This window comes from Cervus elaphus, chromosome 4 (assembly GCF_910594005.1).
Source record: "Cervus elaphus chromosome 4, mCerEla1.1, whole genome shotgun sequence".
NCBI lineage: Eukaryota > Metazoa > Chordata > Mammalia > Artiodactyla > Cervidae > Cervus > Cervus elaphus.
This window is the reverse complement of record NC_057818.1, coordinates 43,234,304-43,253,778: the sequence shown is the minus strand read 5'-3', so window position 1 is coordinate 43,253,778 and position 19,475 is coordinate 43,234,304. Positions and strand designations below refer to the sequence as shown.

The following is a 19,475-nucleotide window of genomic DNA, read 5'->3' as shown; positions in this document are numbered from 1 at the left end:
ACAGATACACAAATACACAAAATCAACTCTCTATACCACTCTATTTCATAAGAAAGCAAAATGGAATTAAACAATGTTCAACATTAACTCCATGCTTACTTATAAATTCACAGAAAATGTAAGTAGCAGTCCTGAAATGCTTCAACAATGTAGATTTCATAAGTAAAACAGATACTTATCTTAAAGTTTCTAGTCCAAGTAACAATTATTTGACATAATTGGGCACATTCAGTAAAATCTGAACAAATAAACTACTTAAAAAAAATTAACAGATTATTTTCAGAGCATGCTTATGTTTATCCTCTTTTCCCTCTGTACCCAATTCCTCCTATCATTAACATCTTGTATCAGTATGGAATATTTGTTACAACTGATGAACCAATATTGATACATTATTATTAACTAGTGTCTACAATTTATATTAGGGTTCACTATGTTGTACAGTTCCATGTATTCTGATAAATGCATAATGCCATGAACCCATCATAATATCATGCTGAATAATTTCCCAGCCTGAAACGTCCTCTGGCACTGCACCTACTTACCCCTCCCAAGCCCTAACCACAGCAGTCACCCATCCTTTTATTGTCTCCACAGTTCTGCCTTTGCTAGAATGTTGCACATTTGGAATCACACTGTATTCAGCCTCTTCAGACTGCTTTCTCCCCCTTAGCCATTTGCATGTAAGTTCTTCCATGTCTTTTCAGAGCTTGAGAGGCCCCTCTCTCCATCACTGAATAATATTCCACCAAGCTACCATATTTGTTACTGTTTTCTATTTGTTGTTCTTGTTCTATTGTTTTCTTCTACTCTTTTGCTGCCTTTTGTGGTTTTCACTGAGCATACTATATGATTCAATTTTCTCCTTTCTTAGCATGTCAGTTATACTTATTTTTTTACTTTATATTATTGGTTTTCCTAGTATTTGGCAAATACATTTACAGCTAATCCAAACCCACCTTCAAGTAACACTATACTGGCTTCATGGATAGCTCAAGTACATTATGATAAAATAAAGACATCTAGTTGCTCCCTAATTTTGTCAATTATGAATAAAGCTTCTACTAAACATTCATGTGCAGGGTTTTCTGTGAATATAAGTTTTCATCATTTGTGTAAATACTTAAGAGCAGAATGTTTATCTTTTCAGGAAATTGCAAACACACTTTTAAAAAGTCATTTTTATTAAATAATTACCAATCTAACAAATCAGGTAACTTATCTGAACTCTTCACCACAACAAGAGAGTCAGTAGAGGGGTAAAAAGAACCACTGTGAGACATGCCAGAACATTCTGTTCTGAACAAGGTCTGCTCTCAGGAGAAATTATTTAACCAGAGTCTAACCTACTGGAGTTTTATCAGAGCATAACTGACCTGAGGGAAAGAAACACCCAACTCCAGGCCACTCCAGCTCCAGCTATCTTGTCCACCAAGGGCTGGGGATGGAGGGGCCTGAGAAGTACAGCTCACAGCTCAGAGGCACAGGCTCACTAAAAAACTGAGACCTAGTCGTGGACTACAGAACATTTTCCTTCCCTGTACTTCTAACCATCACATTTCTAAAGTCCTACTGACAGCAGACCCTTTTCTCCAGTACCTCATGCCTGGTCACCAAGAAAAAATTGTAAGACACACCAAAAGGCAAAAACCAAAGTTGGAGACAGAGCAAGCGCAGGAACAAGAGTCAGATATAGCAGGATGCTGGAATTATTAGACTGCTGATTTAAAACACCTATGACTAATAATTCTAAGAGCAGCAATGAATAAAATACATGGCATGGGAAAACAGATGAGTAACAAAGCAGAGAGATGGAAATTCCAAAAATGAACCAAGAAGAAATCAAAGAGATCAGAACCCTACAAAATGAGATAAAAAAACAGATAACAGAAATGAGGAGTCCTGTAAGGGACTTATTAGTGGACTGGATACACCTGAGGAAAGAATCTCTGAGCCTGAGGATATCACAACAGATAGAAACCTCCAAACCAAAAAGCAAAATAAATAAATAAAAGAAAGGACTGGAAAAAACAGAACAGAATATACAACTACAAAAGGTGTAATCTATGTGTAATGGGAATACTAGAAGAGAGAAAGGAACAGAAGAAATCTATTTTAAACAATAATGACTGAGAAGTTCCCTAAATTAACATCAGATATCAAACCATAGATATAAGCCTCTCAGAGAACATCAAACAGGGTAAATGGCAGAAAGACTACACGTAAGCCTATCAGGTTTGAATTACAGAACATAAAAGAAAAAGAAAAAAGGAGCCAGAGGGAAAGATAAGCAAAGAAGAATTAAATCAAACTTCTCAGAAACAATGCAAGAGAGTAGAGTGAACTATCCAAAGTGTTGAGAAAAATCAACCAATGCAGAGTTCTGTACCAGCAAACTTACTCTTCAAAAGTGAGCAGAAATACAGACTTCTCCAACAAACAAAGTTGTTGCTGGTAAATCTGTCTTGCAAGAAAGGTTAAAGAAGTTCGTTAGAAAGAAGGAAAATGGTAAAATTCAGAAATGTGGATCTCTACAAAGAAAGGAAAAACATCAGATAAGTTATGTTGCTGCTGTTGTTTAATTGCTAAATTGTGTCTGAATTTTGGCCATGCCGTGAACTCTAGCCCATTCCTCTGTAGGAGGAGCTGTAGACAGGCTCCTCTGTCCACGAAAATTCCCCAGGCAAGAACACTGGCGGGGGTGCCATTGCTCCCTCCTGGGGATCTTCCTGATGCAGGGATCAAACCAGTGTTTCCTGCATAGGCAGGAGGATTCTTTACCACTGAGCCACCAGGAAGTCCCAGATAAGGTGTAAGAGAGAGTAAAATAAAAGTTTTTAATTTTAATTCATCTGAGAGATCACAGTTTGTTTAAGATAATAATAGCAACAATTATTCAATTATGTATGCTTATGTATGTGTGCACACAGGTGCGCACGTGCATGCACACACACACACACTCTATGTATAAGTGAAATGAAAGCAGTAATGCAGGTAATGGAACAGAAGAATTAAGTTATTTTATTATAATGTACCCAGGATACCCATGAAGCCAGTAATGTTACTTGAAGGTGGATTTGGATTAGCTGTAAATGTGTATGCCAAACCCTAGGAATCCATTAATGAAAGTAAAAAAAAAAATGAAGTACAACTGATATGCTAAGGAGAGAAAATGGAATCATATAACATGCTCAATGAAAAGCACAAAAGGCAGAAAAAGAGAAAAAAATACAACAAGCGCAGCAAATAGAAAACAGTAACAAATATGCAGCTATGAATTCAACTATTATCAATCATCATTTAAACATCAATGGTCTAAATACACCAATTAAAAGACAGAGATTGGGACTTTCCTCGTGGTTCAGGGGATAAGAGTCGCCTGCCAGTGCAGAGGACAAGGGCTCAATCCCTGTTCTGCGAAGAGACCCCACTGCACTGAGAAGCCCGCACCGCACAATGACGAGCAGCTCCCACTTGCTGCAACTAGAGAAAGCCCGAGCGCAGTCCCAGTGCAGAGCCCAGCGAAGACCCAGCGCAACTAAAAATAGGGAGAAGGACAGACTGTCAGGTGGGATCAAAAGCAAGACCCAGCTATATGCTGTCTATGAGAAACTCACTTTATAAAGACACCTATCAAATGGATAAAGAATATCTAGAGCAAACCTATAGGTAACATCATACTTAATAAGAAACTAAAAGCTTTCCTGATAAATTTAAGAACAAAGCACAGATCTTGTCTCACCACGCCTTTTCAACATCATAACTGAGTCCTAGTTAACACGATACATGTGTGTACACATGTATACACAGTTTGTTCACGTATCACCTGATTATCTACACAGAAAATCTTAAAGCATATACCAAATAACTCCTAGAGCTAATTAACTTTGTGTTAATATATAATTAACAGGGTTAATATATAAAGAAGGTTATTATAAAAGGTTAATATACAAAAAAAGTCAATTGCTTTCCTATATTCCAGCCATAAACAAGCAGTATTTGAAATTAAGAACATTTAATCCCACTTACCTTAGCAGTACTGAAAACAAAATATTTAGGTGTAAAACTAACAAAATATGTACAAGGTCTGTCTTTATGAAGAAAACTACAAAACTCTGATAAATCAAAGAGCTATAAATGTAGAGAGTGTCTATATTCATGGATAGGAAGACTCAATACTGTCAAGATGTTAGTTCTTCCCAACTTGATCTACAGATTCAGTATTATTCCAATAAAAGCCCCAGCAAGTTATTTTGTGGATACTGACAAACTGACTCTAAAGTTTGCATGGAAGGCAAAAGAACCAGAAGAGTCAATACCATATTGAAGGAAAAGGACAAAGTTGGGAGTGTGACACCACACATCCATGGAATCAATAAAAGATGAGTAGTCACCAAGGTTTGAGTCACTGAGGGGGACTAAATAGGTGGGATTCAGTCTGTTTTTTTAGGGCAGTGAAACTTCTCTGTATGATACTGCAATGGCAGATACATGTCATTATAAATTTGCTCAAATGCAGAGTGTGCAGTATGAAGAGTGAACCCAAATATAAACTACAGACAGGATTACAATGATGCGTCAATACTGGCTCATCAATTGTCACAAATGTACTATTCTGGTGGGGAATGCTGATAATGGGGGAAGCTATGAATGAGTGGGGCAGACAGTATATGGGAAATCTTTGTGCTTCTGCTTGATACTGCTGTGAACCTAAACTGCCTCTAAAAATTAACCTATTGAAAATAAGCTGACAGTGGGGCTTCCCTGACGGTCCAGTGGTTAAAACTCTGCATTTCCACTGCAGGGGGCATCAGTTCAGTTCAGTCGCTCAGTTGTGTCCGACTCTTTGCGACCGCATGAATCACAGCACGCCAGGCCTCCCTGTCCATCACCAACTCCCACAGTCCACCCAAACCCATGTCCATCGAGTCAATGATGCCATCCAGCCATCTCATCCTCTGTCATCCCCTTCTCCTCCTGCCCGCAATCCCTCCCAGCATCAGGGTCTTTTCCAATGAGTCAACTCTTCGCATGAGGTGGCCAAAGTACCAGAGTTTCACCTTCAGCATCAGTCCTTCCAATGAACACCCAGGACTGATCTCCTTTAGGATGGACTGGTTGGATCTCCTTGCAGTCCAAGGGACTCTCAAGAGTTCTCTCCAACACCACAGTTCAAAAGCATCAATTTTTCAGCACTCAGTTTTCTTCATGGTCCCAACTCTCACATCCATACATGACCACTGGAAAAACCACAGCCTTGACTAGACGGACCTTTGTTGGCAAAGTAATGTCTCTGCTTTTTAATATGCTGTCTAGGTTGGTCATAACTTTCCTTCCAAGGAGTAAGCATCTTTTCATTTCATGGCTGTAATCACCATCTGCAGTGATTTTGGAGCCCAGAAAAATGCAGTCAGTCACTGTCTCCAGTTTCCCCATCTATTTGCCATGAAGTGACAGGACCAGATGCCATGATCTTAGTTTACTGAATGTTGAGCTTTAAGCCAACTTTTTCACTCTCCTCTTTCACTTTCATCAAGAGGCTCTTTAGTTCTTCTTCACTTTCTGTCATAAGGGTGGCGTCATCTGCATATCTGAAGTTATTGATATTTCTCCTGAAAATCTTGATTCTAGCTTGTGCTTCCTCGAGCCCAGCATTTCTCATGATGTACTCCGCATATAAGTTAAATAAGCAGGGTGACAATATATAGCCTTGACATACTCCTTTTCCTATTTGGAACCAGTCTGTTGTTCCATGTCTAGTTCTAACTGTTGCTTTCTGACCTGCCTACAGGTTTCTCAAGAGTCAGGTCAGATAGTCTGGTATTCCCATCTCTTTCAGAATTTTCCACAGTTTATTGTGATCCACAGTCAACAGCTTTGGCATAGTCAATAAAGCAGAAATGATGAGCTATTAATTTTTTTCCCTAAAGGTCTACTATTTCAGTGACTAAAGTCAATAGACTAGCCAGCTTCTTTGGATTTAACTTAGCTTGTACCTTTAAAGTTCCAAAGACCTTTATATCAAAGTTTTTTAAAATATAAAAAGCTTTTATAAAAAGAATATACATATATGCATGGCATTATTAAAATAATACTACTATTATTCTTTTAATTTACTACAGAAGTCTGTTTTCCAGCATTTTATTCGTTATACCTGCATTGATAGTCGTGAGTGAGATTGGTGTATAGTTTTCTTTCTGTTGCCCTTGCCAAATTTTAGTATCAATATTATTCTAATTTTATAAAAAGACTTTGAAAGCCTTTTAATAAAGGCTTTAAAGAAAAAAGAAAAAAACTTAAAGGTGAAGGGCTTCCCAGGTGGCGCTAGTGGTAAAGAACCTGCCTTCCAATGCAGGAGACATACGAGATGCAGGTTCAATCCCTGGGGTGGGAAGATCCTCTGGAGGAGGGCATGGCAACCCACTCCAGTATTCTTGCCTAGAGAATTCCATGGACAGAGGAAACTGGAGGGCTACAGTCCATAGGGTCTCTCAAGAGTCAGACACAACTGAAGCAGGCAATGCCATGTTCTTTATGGGAGGCTTATTTTAGGAACACAGAGAATTTAATGTTAGGAAATATATTAGTATAAATTATTATAATATTTAATATATTATATATAATTAATATAAAATATCATAATATTATTATAATATAAACATATTATTATAAATCACTATTTGAAAGGATCAGAAAGAGGCAAGTCATTTTCACTGATGTTATTGAAACTTAATCCAAAGAAATTCAATATCCATTATGGACAACTGAAGCAAAAACTAAAGTAGTAAAGTATAATGAATCTCCATTTCCCAACTCCAGTAATTACTGACATTTTGCTAGTCTTGTTTCATGTATTCCCTCAAATTCCCCTGATTTCTGCAGAAATATTTGAATGAGGATCCAAGTAAGATCTACACAGTCATCCTTGGGTATTTGCAGGGAACTGGTTCTAGGACCTCCCATAGATACTGAAATCTGAGATGCTCAAGTCGCTCCTGTGAAATGGTATATATAGTACTATACTGCATTTGGTTGGCATGTATCTTGAACTCTTTTAACACGTGATAATTCTTTCTTTTCCCCATCCCCCTCACGCCATTTGTATGCTGAAGAAACCAGTCATCTGCCTTCTAGAATATTTCACAAGCTGTCCTGATTCCTTTCTGTTACTGTCAAAAGTCTATATTCCCCACATCTTTTTTTTTTGGACTGGTTCTAACCATTGCTTCTTGACCTGCATACAGGTTTCTCAGGAGGGAGGTAACATGGGCTGGTATTCCCATCTCTTGAAGAATTTTCCACTGCTTGTTGTGATCCACATAGTCAATGAAGCAGAAGTAGATATTTTTCTGGAATTCCCTTGCTTTTTCTATGATTCAACGGATGTTGGCAATTTGATCTCTAGTTCCTCTGCCTCTTTGAATCCAGCTTGTACATCTGGAAGATCTCAGTGCTGACATATTGAGTACAGCACTTTAACAGCATCATCTTTTAGGATTTACAACAGCTTAGCTGGAATTCCATCACCTCCACTAGCTTTGTTCTTAGTAATGCTTCCTAAGATGCACTTGACTTCACACTCCAGGATGTATGGCTCTAGGTGAGTGATCACACCACTGTGGTCATCCGGGTCACTAAGACCTTTTTTTGTACAGTTCTTCTGTGTATTCTTGCCACCTCTTCTTTATCTCTTCTGCTTCTTTAGGTTCATACCATTTCTGTCCTTTATTGTGTCCATCTTTGTAAGAAATGTTTCCTTGATATTTACAATTTCCTTGAAGAGATTTCTAGTCTTTCCCATTCTATTGTTTCCTTCTATTTCTTTGCACTGTTCACTTAAGAAGGCTTTCTTCTCTCTCCTTGATATTCTTTGGAACTCTGCATACAGATGGGTTTATCTTTCCTTTATTCCTTTGCCTTTTGTTTCTCTTCTTTTCTCAGCTATTTGTAAGACAACCATCTTGCCTTCTTGCGTTTCTTTTTCTTGGTGATTGTTTTGGTCACCACCTCCTGTACAATGTTTTGAACCTCTGTCGACAGTTCTTCAGGCACTCTATCAGATCTAATCCCTTGAATCTATTTGTCACTTCCACTGTATAATCGTAAGGGATATGATTTAGGTTATACCTGAATGGTCCAGTGGTTTCCCCTACTTTAAGTATGAATTTGGCAACAAGGAGTTCATGATCTGAGCCACAGTCAGCTCCTGGTCTTGTTTTTGCTGACTGTATAGAGCTTCTCCATCTTCGGCTGCAAAGAATATAAACAATCTGATTTTGGTATTGACCGTCTGGGGACGTTCATGTGTAGAGTCTTCTCTTGTGTTGTTGGAAGAGGGTGTTTGCTGTGACCAGTGCATTCTCTTGGCAAAACCCTGTTAGCCTTTGCCCTGCTTCATTCTGTACTCCAAGGCCAAACTTGCCTGTTACTCCAGGTGTTTCTTGACTTCCTACTTTTGCATTCTAGTCCTCTGTGATGCAAAGGACATCTTTTTTTGGTGTTAGTTCTAGAAGGCCTTGTAGGTCTTTACAGAACCGTTCAACTTCATCTTCTTTGGCATTAGTGGTTGGGGCATAGACTTGGATCACTGTGATACTGAATGGTCGGCCTTGGAAATGAACTGAGATCATCCTGTTGTTTTTGAGATTGCACCCAAGTACTGCATTTAGGACTCTTTGGTTGACTATGAGGACTACTCCATTTCTTCTAAGGGACTCTTGCCCATAGTAACAGATAAAATGGTCATCTGAATTAAATTTGTCCATTTCTGTCCAATTTATTTCACTGATTCGTAAGATGTTGATGTTCACTCTTTCCATCTCCCATTTGACCACTTCCAATTTACCTTGGTTGATGGACCTAACATTCCAGGAATATTGCAATATTGTTCTTTATTGCATCTGACTTTCCTTTCAGTTACTAGTCAGTACAATCAGATAACAGAAAGAATACATGTAAATACCATAAAGGCATGATTGAGAAAATTATTTGCAGATAATACAATTATGAACCTGGCAATCCAACAGGAATTAAAAACTTTTACAAGTAATAAGATAATTCAGTAAGTGTATAAAGCTAACATGCTGTATACATCAATAGTTTCCCCACATAACAATACTGAAAAGTAGGAAAGGAAGGAAAGGATCCAAGTTACAAGAGCAACAGGGAAGAAAAAAGGAATAAGCCTAACAACAAGTGTGTGTGTGTAGGCAGTCCTTGCCTTGTAATATTTCTGACACGAATGGGTTTTGGTTACTATGGCATAGTTAGATGAGTCTTCTAACAACACTGCTCAAATTTCAAAGTATTATTAACTGTGAGTAACTGTAGTGTACAAACTTCACCAGGAGTTCTTTGGTCCACTCTGAAGACAGTTAAAAAATATATATAATCAGTGACTAATTTATGTCATTTCTTTCAAAGTCTGTCAGTGGTTAGTCAGTCGCTTCTATTAATTTAGTCACAGACAGCAAAGTGTGTAGTTATGTTGCCTCCTTGTATCCCAGTGATAAATTCATGTAACAATTTACAAAAATGGATGATCCAAAAAGAGAACTGGCCAACAAAATGGAAGAACACACAGCAAGAAACCCAAAAGTGGTAATGCTGGAAGTGAACTTAGACACAAATGTAAATGCAGTTAGGGAACCAACAGCTGACCAGAGGAAAGCTGATGCTGCCACTGCTGAAGCAGCTCTGGGTATGCAGCCAGAGCATCTCCATGACATAAATAAGGAAAGCTGTTCCCAGGGCAAGTTACACCCGTGAAAAATTTCATATAACAGAAACTCTTGGAGATGTTTCATGACATTTAAAGAGCAAAGGATAAAATGTTCAAAGTTGATCCCTACTTAGAAAGGAGTATGGCCACTGGCCAGGGCACAGAAGAGCTGCTCATCCTGTGCTGTAAGGCATACAGTGAGAACACAAGCACTGTGCAGACTATTCTTGAGAAGTTTCTTGCAAAGAAATAAAACACTCATTTTCTGTGTTTCTAAGTTTTAAGCTATAGTGTACTAAGTTACTATTACTTTTAGTATTTTTCATTTTCTTATACATTGTAACTAACAGTAAAAGAGCTTTTAATTTTTAATTTAAAAAATAATAGAACAATTGTAGTTTTCACCATTAATTAAGATGGCTTTGCATAATTTCAGCTTGCCAATCATTTTTATGGTCCCATACTATTGCACAAACTGAGAACTATCTGTATACTTAATGCATACATATATGTATGCATGGATATATATACATACAAAACAAGAAACATTCACAATAATATATATGGAGAAAACTCTGCATGCTTAAGAAGGGACAACAGATGACTTGAAAAAAATGGAAGAGCCCAAACCTTGTTTGTATAAAGTTGTCAATTCTTTCTAAATTAATATAGAAGTTTACCATGATCCCAGTACAAACAGCAACAGAATTATTTTTAAGAGGAAACTATGACAAGCTGATTCTAAAGTTCATCTGTGCATGTATGTATTACCCAATCAAAACCTCAAACAAGAAACTGAATTATCCACAAAATCTACATACTTCACTTCCTTATCACCATTTCTCCCACAGATTTTGGGATACTTTGCATATACAATTGGAAAAATGATTTTTTCGTTTGTGAAATGTAAAATAGTGGTATAAAGTGTCCATGCAATTCTACAAAATGATAAACACTGGGTTCACAATAATTGCTTAAGGAGAAGACTACCTCTATCTTAAGACCTCTTTGTGGGTTCCTCCAAGATCTAGTACTTGTTCCTCCTGAAAGAGGCATCACTTCTCTGAATTTTGTATATGATTTGTTTACTTTTTCTTAGTTTTACCTTTATGTATCCCAAAAATCTAAAAAGAAATGATACAAATGAACTTACTTACAAAACAGAAACAGACTCACAGAATTCCCGAAGTTTATGGTTGTCAGGGGAAAGGATGGAGGGAAGGGATAGTTACAGAGTTTGGGATGGACAGTGCACACTGCTGTATTTAAAATGGATAACCGATAAGGACCTACTGTCGAGCACAGGGAACTCTGCTCAATGTTATGTGGCATCCTGGATGGAAGGGCAGTGTGGGGGAGAATGGATCCATGAACATGTGTGGCTGAGTCCCTTCCCTGTTCACCTGAAACCATCACAACATTGTTACTCCGCTATACTCCAACACAAAATAAAAAGTCTTTTTTTTTTTTTTAAAAGAGGAACTAAAGAGCCTCTTGATGGGGATAAAAGAGGAGAATGAAAAAGCTGGCTTGAATGTCAACATTAAAAAAACTAAGATCATGGCATCCAGTCCCATCACTTCATGGCAAATAGAAGAGGAAAAAGTGGATGCATTTTCCTGGGCTCGAAAATCACTGTGGATGGTGACTGCAGCCATGAAATTAAAAGATGCTCGCTCCTTGGGAAAAAAGCTGTGACAATCCTAGACAGCGTATAGAAGCAGAAACATCACTTTGCTGACAAAAGTTCAGAGTCAAAGCTATGGTTTTTCTAGTAGTCATGTATAGATGTGAAGTTGGACCATAAAGAAGGCTGAGCACCAAAGAATTGATGCCTTCGAACTGTGGTGCTGGAGAAGACTCCTTAGAGTCCTCTGGACTGCAAGGAGATAAAACCAGTCAATCTTAAATCAACCCTGAATATTCATTGGAAGGACTGATGCTGAAGCTCCAATACTTCAGCCACCTGATGCCAAGAGCCAACTCCCTGGAAAACACCTTGAGGCTGGCAAAGATTGAAGACAAAAGGAGAAGTGGGCAGCAGAGGATGAGATGGTTGGATGGCATCACTGACTCAATGGACATGAGTTTGAGCAAACTCCAGGAGATAACGGAGGACAGGAGCCTGGCGTGCTGCAGTCCACGGGGTCGCAGAGTCAGACCCGACTCAGCAAATGAACAGCAATCCCAAAATATTGTTTATTCACATATTTTTCAAGCATATAATCACTCTTTATATATTCTTGTGTGACTTGCTTCTTTGTCTTAGCTCAATGTTTCTGAGATTCATTCATGTTGCTAGGATCATTTACCTTACAGGTTATGTGCTTTACTTTGATTTTTATCTCTGTAGTTTCCAAGTTTCCCTGATAGATAAAATATACATGTAAACATTGTTTTAAATATTCACCCAGAATTTTAGTCATCTTCATTGGGACGGTTGTTCAATTTTATCTAGTTCACTATATTGTCTGAAATGAGAGTCTCTGCTTTTGGATGTTTAGTTAAAATTGCGAAGCCAATTCCTGTCCTAACTCAACTGGTCAGCAAGTGTGGTCTTTATTTAAACGTTTACCTGATTATATAATCTATATCCCTTACACTGTTGATGTAGTTGAGGATGAGTATCTCTCAGAGCTGGAGAAAAGCTAAAATTTACTGTGAAATATTGTTCATGGTCAGAAATGCTCTTTTCTAACAATTCAGTGTAATCTATCAGGTAACCTAGGGTCTATCACTTTCATTAACTTTCCTATGTAAACAAGGCATATAGATGAAGCCTTTTTTACTTTTCAAATTTCTCTCTCATTCTACTGGATAAAGATTTATTTCTGTAAATTTTGCTGTTGTTCAATATTCCTTAATATGAGGTCCTTAAAATCTTTTTTAAGAAGAGGAGAGATAAAGCAAGAGCAATGTGCTGAGCAACTAAGTCCTAATTCTATGAATACCTACCTTAGCCTGGTACAAAGGTTATTCTGAAGGAACACTTACAATGGTGAATACTCATTTAAAGATCTAAGTATGAGAAAAAAATGCAGGAACAATCTGAAAATGGTAAGCATTTACTAAAATGATTTTTAACTGATTAGAGGAGGACGAATATGATAAGAGAACCTTAACTTTAAAGAAAATATTTCTATCAGCTAAAATATTTTCTTATTTTCATTCCTTCTCTGCTTTTACTGTATGATTTCATAGGGCAAACCAAATTCTCTTAGTTAAAAAAACAAGTAGAATGAACCAGTATTAATTATTGTCTTGTTTTATTCACTTCACTTATTTTCTGAAATTCTAGTTTACTTTTTTATTATCTGTATTCTTTCATGAAGGTGTAAATTCCATACTATGCATTTTGCTGAGTCAGAAAAGAACAGAACGTTAATGCATCAATAGAAATCTGTGATATCATGATTTATAACTATATATTTGGTCTTCGTCCCAGTTCTTGGCACAGAGCTCCTATAACCTTTGAATTCCCCAAGAGATAGAGCGATAAGGGTCTTCTGTATGTTAATGAGGTGATTCTCTGGAAAAGTTCCTAGGTCAATGGTCCCCAGCTTTTCTGGCACCAGGGACTGGTTTCATGAAAGACAATTATTCCATGGATAGGGGATGAGGGAGATGGTTTCCAGATGATTCAAGCGCATTACATTTATTGTACACTTTATTTCTATTATCATTACATCAGATCATCAGACATTGGGTCTCAGAGGTTGGGGATCCCTGCCCTAGGTAACCTAAGGATGGAGGCTGGTTGCCAGAGGAACCAACCATGTGATTCGAGGGTTGGAACGTCCAGTCTCAGAGGACAGACTACTGAGATTCAGTCAACCATCAATGGCCAATGATTTAATCAATTGTGCTTATGTAATGAAGCCTCCATTAAACCCTGAAGGACGGTTCAGAGAGTTCCCAGGCTGGTGAACACACGAAGGGCTGGGAGAGTGCACACCCAGAGAAGGCACGGAAACGCCACCTCTCCTGGACTTTGCCCTCTGTATCTCTTCATCTGATTGTCCAACCGTATCCTTTCTAGCCAATTAATCAAACCTGAGGAGGCAATCACAAGAATCTTAATTACAGCTGATTTAATACCTGATTTATGGCCAGCCAGTAGAAGCACAGGTAACAACCTAGACTTGTGATTGGCATCTGAAGTGAGGGCAGTCTTGTGGGACTGAGCCCTTCACTGGTGGGATCTGATGCTATCTCTGGGTAGACAATGTCAAGATTGAATTAAATTTGCAGGACATGCAGCTAATGCTGCTGAGAACTGAGTTGTTTGGTGGTATGGAAAACATTTGACATCAGAAAACCCAAGGTTTCTGAACCTGGCTAAAAACCTGAATGGAATTTTTCTACAGGCTTTCTCCCATTGCTAATAGGTCAGTTACTTTAATCCCCACAGAGCTAAGAATGTGGTTAAACTACCCTATTTCCCCGGCCTGGGGCTTTACTTGGACATTACTCCAAATCTGATATAATTAGGAACAACTGTCTTGAGGGGTTAGGCAGAGGAAAGCAGAACCAGAGGTCCTGCACTACTGGAGGTATGACTTGAACATATGTGAAAAGACTGAAGTAGAAACCGTGCAATAGGATTTGTCTTACCACATTCAATTTTCTACGCTTCTAAAGGAATACATAAACTAAGGCCCAGAGAAGAACCACTTCAAATTTTGTGATGAACCCAAGAACTCTTTGTGCCACTGTAAGAAACAAAGTCCATCGGTTCATTCCTTCTTAACGAAACACATTTCTTTTCCCTCCAAATTAAACCATAAGCTAAACTGTTTTCCTTAAAACAAATTCAGGGTTTTGAAAGACTTGAGATTTTTCCCAAGCTAATACAACTCACTAACAATTCAACATGGTTTCAGATTTTAAAAATTTCAGAGATTTAAGAAATCTGTAGAGTGGAAAGTGGGCTTCGCAGAAGGTACCAGTGGTAAAGAGCCTGTCTGCCAATGCAGGAGACATAAGAGATGCGGGTTCGAACCCTGGGTCGGGAAGATGCCCTAGAGGAGGGCATGGCAACCTATTCCAGTATTCTCGCCTGGAGAATCCCACAGAGAGAGAAGCCTGGAGGGTTACAGTCCATAGGGTCACACAGAGTTGGACACAACTGAAGCGAATAAGTATAGCATGCATAGGGTGGAAGGTGGGAGGGAGGTTCAAGAGTGATGGGACATATATTAATATATATCTATGGCTGATTCATGTTGATGCATGGCAGAAGCGAACACAATATTGTAAAACAATTATCCTCCAATTAAAAATAAATAAATTAAAAAAAAGAAGTCTAAGTTGGTGGAAGTGATGACATGTGACTTCCATGGGTATGTCATAAAAGGTAATACTGCTTTCATCTACTTCTCACCTAAGCATTCACTTCTGGAACCAGCACACTTGGAAAAGTCCATGTGGAGAAATCATGTATGTGTTCCAGCTGAGAGGTCCAGCTGAGGCCCCAGTCGACAGTCCAACTGGTGAGGGAGCCCTCAGATGCCTGCAACCCCTGTCATCTCAGTTATCTCCAGACTTTAAGTCCTCCCTCTTGAGTCCCAGACCTCACGGAACAGAGACAGGCCACCCTTATAATGCCCTTTCTGAAATCCTGAGCTACAGAATCCCTGAGTCGAATAAAAGAGCTGCTGTTTTACACCATTAAGTTGGGGGTGGTTTGGCAGCACACCTCATGAAGAGTTCTCTCTGGCAAAGCAGATACAAGAAGAGTGGCACCGTTGACAGGAGCAACGGTTCAAGGCCTGGCTCTGTCACTTGGGGAGATCGTGGGAGATCGTTTCATCTACCCAGCCTCCTTTCCATATCTATTAATACAACATTAATAGTAGTAACATTCCTAAGTACTGGCTGTCATGAGGATCAAGTAGGCTGACACAGATTGAGTATTCAGCACATTGCCTGGCCCATGAAAAATGTTTTTACAAAAAAATGTTAGATATTATTATTGTGTGTTAGTCACTCAGTCGTGTCCGACTCTCTGTGACCCCATGGATGGCAGCCCGTCAGGCTCCTCTGCCCATGGAATTCTCCAGGCAAGAATACTGGAGTGGGTTGCCATTTCCTTCTCCAGCCATTATTATTACCATTTGTAATATAGCTATATAAAGACCAGACTTTTTACAATGACTGATCACACATGGGAGGCAACTCTGTCATTCCAAATGTCATTTCTGTTGCTCAAAACCTTTCTGGTTTTGTTTTTTTTTTGGAGATTTCTCTTTTACTTTTTGTGTCATATTACAAAACCAGGGTCATTAATACATAAGCACACAGAATTTTTGACCCAGTTAATGTGAATCCCTGAAAATCAGGCTCATTATTTTATAAGCACACATTTTTACCTCTCCTTTCATCATCTATCTTAATTGCATGACTATTTAGAAAAATTGGCATCAGTTTCAGAGTATAAAGATATATAAGGCCTAAGCACAAAGAAAAAGATTAATACATCTGATTACAGTAAAACTAGAAAGTTCTTTTCTTCAAAAGATACCACTGACAGTAGCATTAAGTATAGAAGATATGTGCAATACACATAATAGACCAAAAAAAAAAAACCCAACAAACAAAAAACTTGTATTCAGAACACATAAAGAATAGCTGCAAAATCAGTCAGAAAAAAGCAGACCACCAATAAAGAAATGCAGTTAACACATGAAAAGATGCTCAACTACATAAATCATCAGGAAATGCAAATGAGAACCACCACAACATATGTACCTACCAGAATGATCAAAAGTCAAGACTGATAAAAACAAAGTATTGATGAGGGAATGAACTGGTACAACCACTGTAAATTGGTATAACCATTCTGGGTAACTGTTGACAATATCTACCACACCTCAATGTAGCATGTTCTATTACCCCCATATTCCACTCCTAGGTATACACCCATGGAAAATAACCCATTTCATGAAAAAATATGTAAAAGAATATTTGCATTATTCATAATGGGGGAAGTCTGGCAATAATACAAATATCCATCAAAAGTAAATAAAAAATAAATTGTGGTATAATCTTAAAATGGAATACTATACAGTAATGAAAAGGAACACATTAATTCTACACTGAATTACACACAATGGTGCTGAATGAAAGAAGCTAGACATAAAAGAATATGTGCTGTATGACTTCACTCGTATTAAGTTCAAAAACAGGCAAAACTAATTTATGATGTTAGAAGTCAAGATGGTGGCTACCTGGTGGGGGACAGGGGTAGTGAGTGGAAGGGCCAAGAAGAGGGTGCTGCTGGGAAACGGGCAATGGTTTATTTCCTGGTCTGAGGAATTACAATGATGGGTTTAATTTGTGACCATTCATCAAGCTGTATGCTTTTTTTAATTTATTTTTATTAGTTGGAGGCTAATTACTTTACAAGTGTATGCTTTTGATTTATGTAATTTTCAGGATATATGCTGCATTAAGTTATAAAGTCTATTTCAAAATTTTAAAAAAGAGAGAGAGAGACTTAAGAAACACATCAATCAAATGCAATGTTTGGACCTCCTGATATAAACAAAATAACTCTAAAAAAAGATACTTCTGAAACATTTAAGGAAATACTGGGTATTTTTAGACTGGGTATTAAAATAGGGTTGGCACTAAAAAATCAACATATAGTAATGTATCTGGGTGACTCTTCTACTTAAGGAAGAATATTACCACATATTTATTTTCAAAACATAATAAATATATAGAACCAGAACCATTTTATAGATGAGAAAAACTAAGGTATACAGATAACTATCAGTCATTAGAGCTCAACACTGGGCTTCCTGGGTGGTGCTAGTGGTAAAAAACCTACCTGTCAATGCAGGAGACCTAAGAGATGCAGGTTCGATCCTTGAGTCAGGGAGATATCCTGGAGGAGAGCATGGCAACCCACTCTAGTATCCTTGCCTGGAGAATCCCACGGACAGAGGAGTCTGGCGGTTACAGTCTATACAGCTCAAAGAGTTGGACACAACTGAAGTGACTTAGCACACAAGCACATCAGTCATTTACTAAGTACCTACTATGTGTCAGGTAGTACTTCAGTCCAAAGCCCATGTATGTCCCTCTTTGTCATGTTGTTCCTCCTACTCTCCGTCTCGTCATGTAGTTTTGGAACCCGAGTACTGATATAATTATGTTTCTAAAGGAAAATGGGCTCAAAGCCACAATCAGGAGGAACCTTGGGGACACGAGGAAAGTGTTTTGTTGTTCCCTCTCTAGCTAGTCATTCATGAAAGTGGGAGGAAGGAAAGCAGCAGTAACTCTAGTACCGCAATATTAAGCTAAGCCAGAGACAATCTAATATCTGAAAATTTTGAATACACCTTTTACTAATTTGGGGGTCAATGTTATAATTATCATAACTGGTATGTGGTTTACTTAGAATGTTCCTTAATAAAGCACTGAAAAGAACAAAGTTTGCTACATTTGGTAGGTCTGGGACAGGATGAGGCCTTTTTCATCTTTGCCTGTCCTAACATGGGAATGGAAAATAGCTCTCTTCTTTCTGCAGTGAGGACAGGGTTTCTGAGATGACCTCATAAGCCAGACCCTTTAGCGCTCCAAGTAACATGCTGTCAGAAATGCATGGTGTATGCGCTCTGAAAAAGCAAGCCTCAACTCTGACCATAAATGTGCTAGGCAGCAAAACCGAATGAAGCATACATGAAATAAGCCAGGAAAACTATGATAACTCAATATTAAATTAGATATCAAGAAGACTATGCTTTCTAACAGAAAGTCCTAGAAACATACTGGAAAAGAATATGGTAACCCATAATGCTCTGTAGAGTGCAAATCTCATGAAGACAAAGGGCAAGTATTTAAAGAAGGTTAAAAGAAGAGTCACAGGATTTGAAAGTTGGAAAACAAGTGTTACGTGAAAGGTAATAATTACATGGAGGGGTTGGCATGACAACATTTTTTCTAAGGCACTCAGGTCAAACCCAGTGAAAGAGTACTGTGTGAACAAGTTTGGAAGATAACCTACTAAGACTTCTCTGATGTAACAGGAAGAAGATTCTCACTACATTTATTAATTATTTAAAACCATATACAATTATTTAAAACCACATATATATACTCTCTATATTAAAACCATATATATATATATATATATATATATATGTATATATATAAAGAGAGCGAGAGAGAGCGTGCCACAGTATGGGATCAAGCAATGGCAATTGAAGGTACAGTCTGCCAGGTTCTCATTTGGATATTAATATAGTAACTTTCCCACAGTGACCTGTGTCACACCTATAAAACCTGGGGAGAGAGCTAAAACAGGAACCAAGTTTTGTCAAGGGGACAGAAAAGCCCAGGGCACTTCCGAGCACGATCAGTCACGGTGACTGGCTTAGTTCCAACTGGAAACTTGATGTTCCCTGATGGCTACCAGTAGAACACACTGCTCTGTAACAGCTGGACAGCCTTTGCAAAAATATCTGTATCTTTACTATACATAAACAACAAGTAGTTTATTCTCCAGAGGCAAAGTTTATTTAAGAAGTAATTATTTCTATTTATCAGCCTATCTGAACTGAGAACACCTATATTTTCTGAATATACATTAGAATGAGCTTTTGTAAAAAATCAAGTAACAAAATTAAATGATCTTACTCTACACATGGTAAGATTTATTTTCAAAAATAGAATCTTTCATGGGGAATTTTATTGCTTTTAAGTTTTAGGAGTCTTCTGCTGGAATATTGAATACTTAACTACCAAA

The 19,475-nt window shown here is 38.0% G+C and overlaps 1 protein-coding gene across 2 annotated transcripts in view; it reads right to left on the bottom strand.

The window, feature by feature from the left end:
• The window catches only part of ZNF507 (zinc finger protein 507), a 37,836-nt gene that overhangs the window by 2,206 nt on the left and 16,155 nt on the right, over positions 1-19,475 (bottom strand). The gene's annotated exons all lie outside the window — the stretch shown is intronic.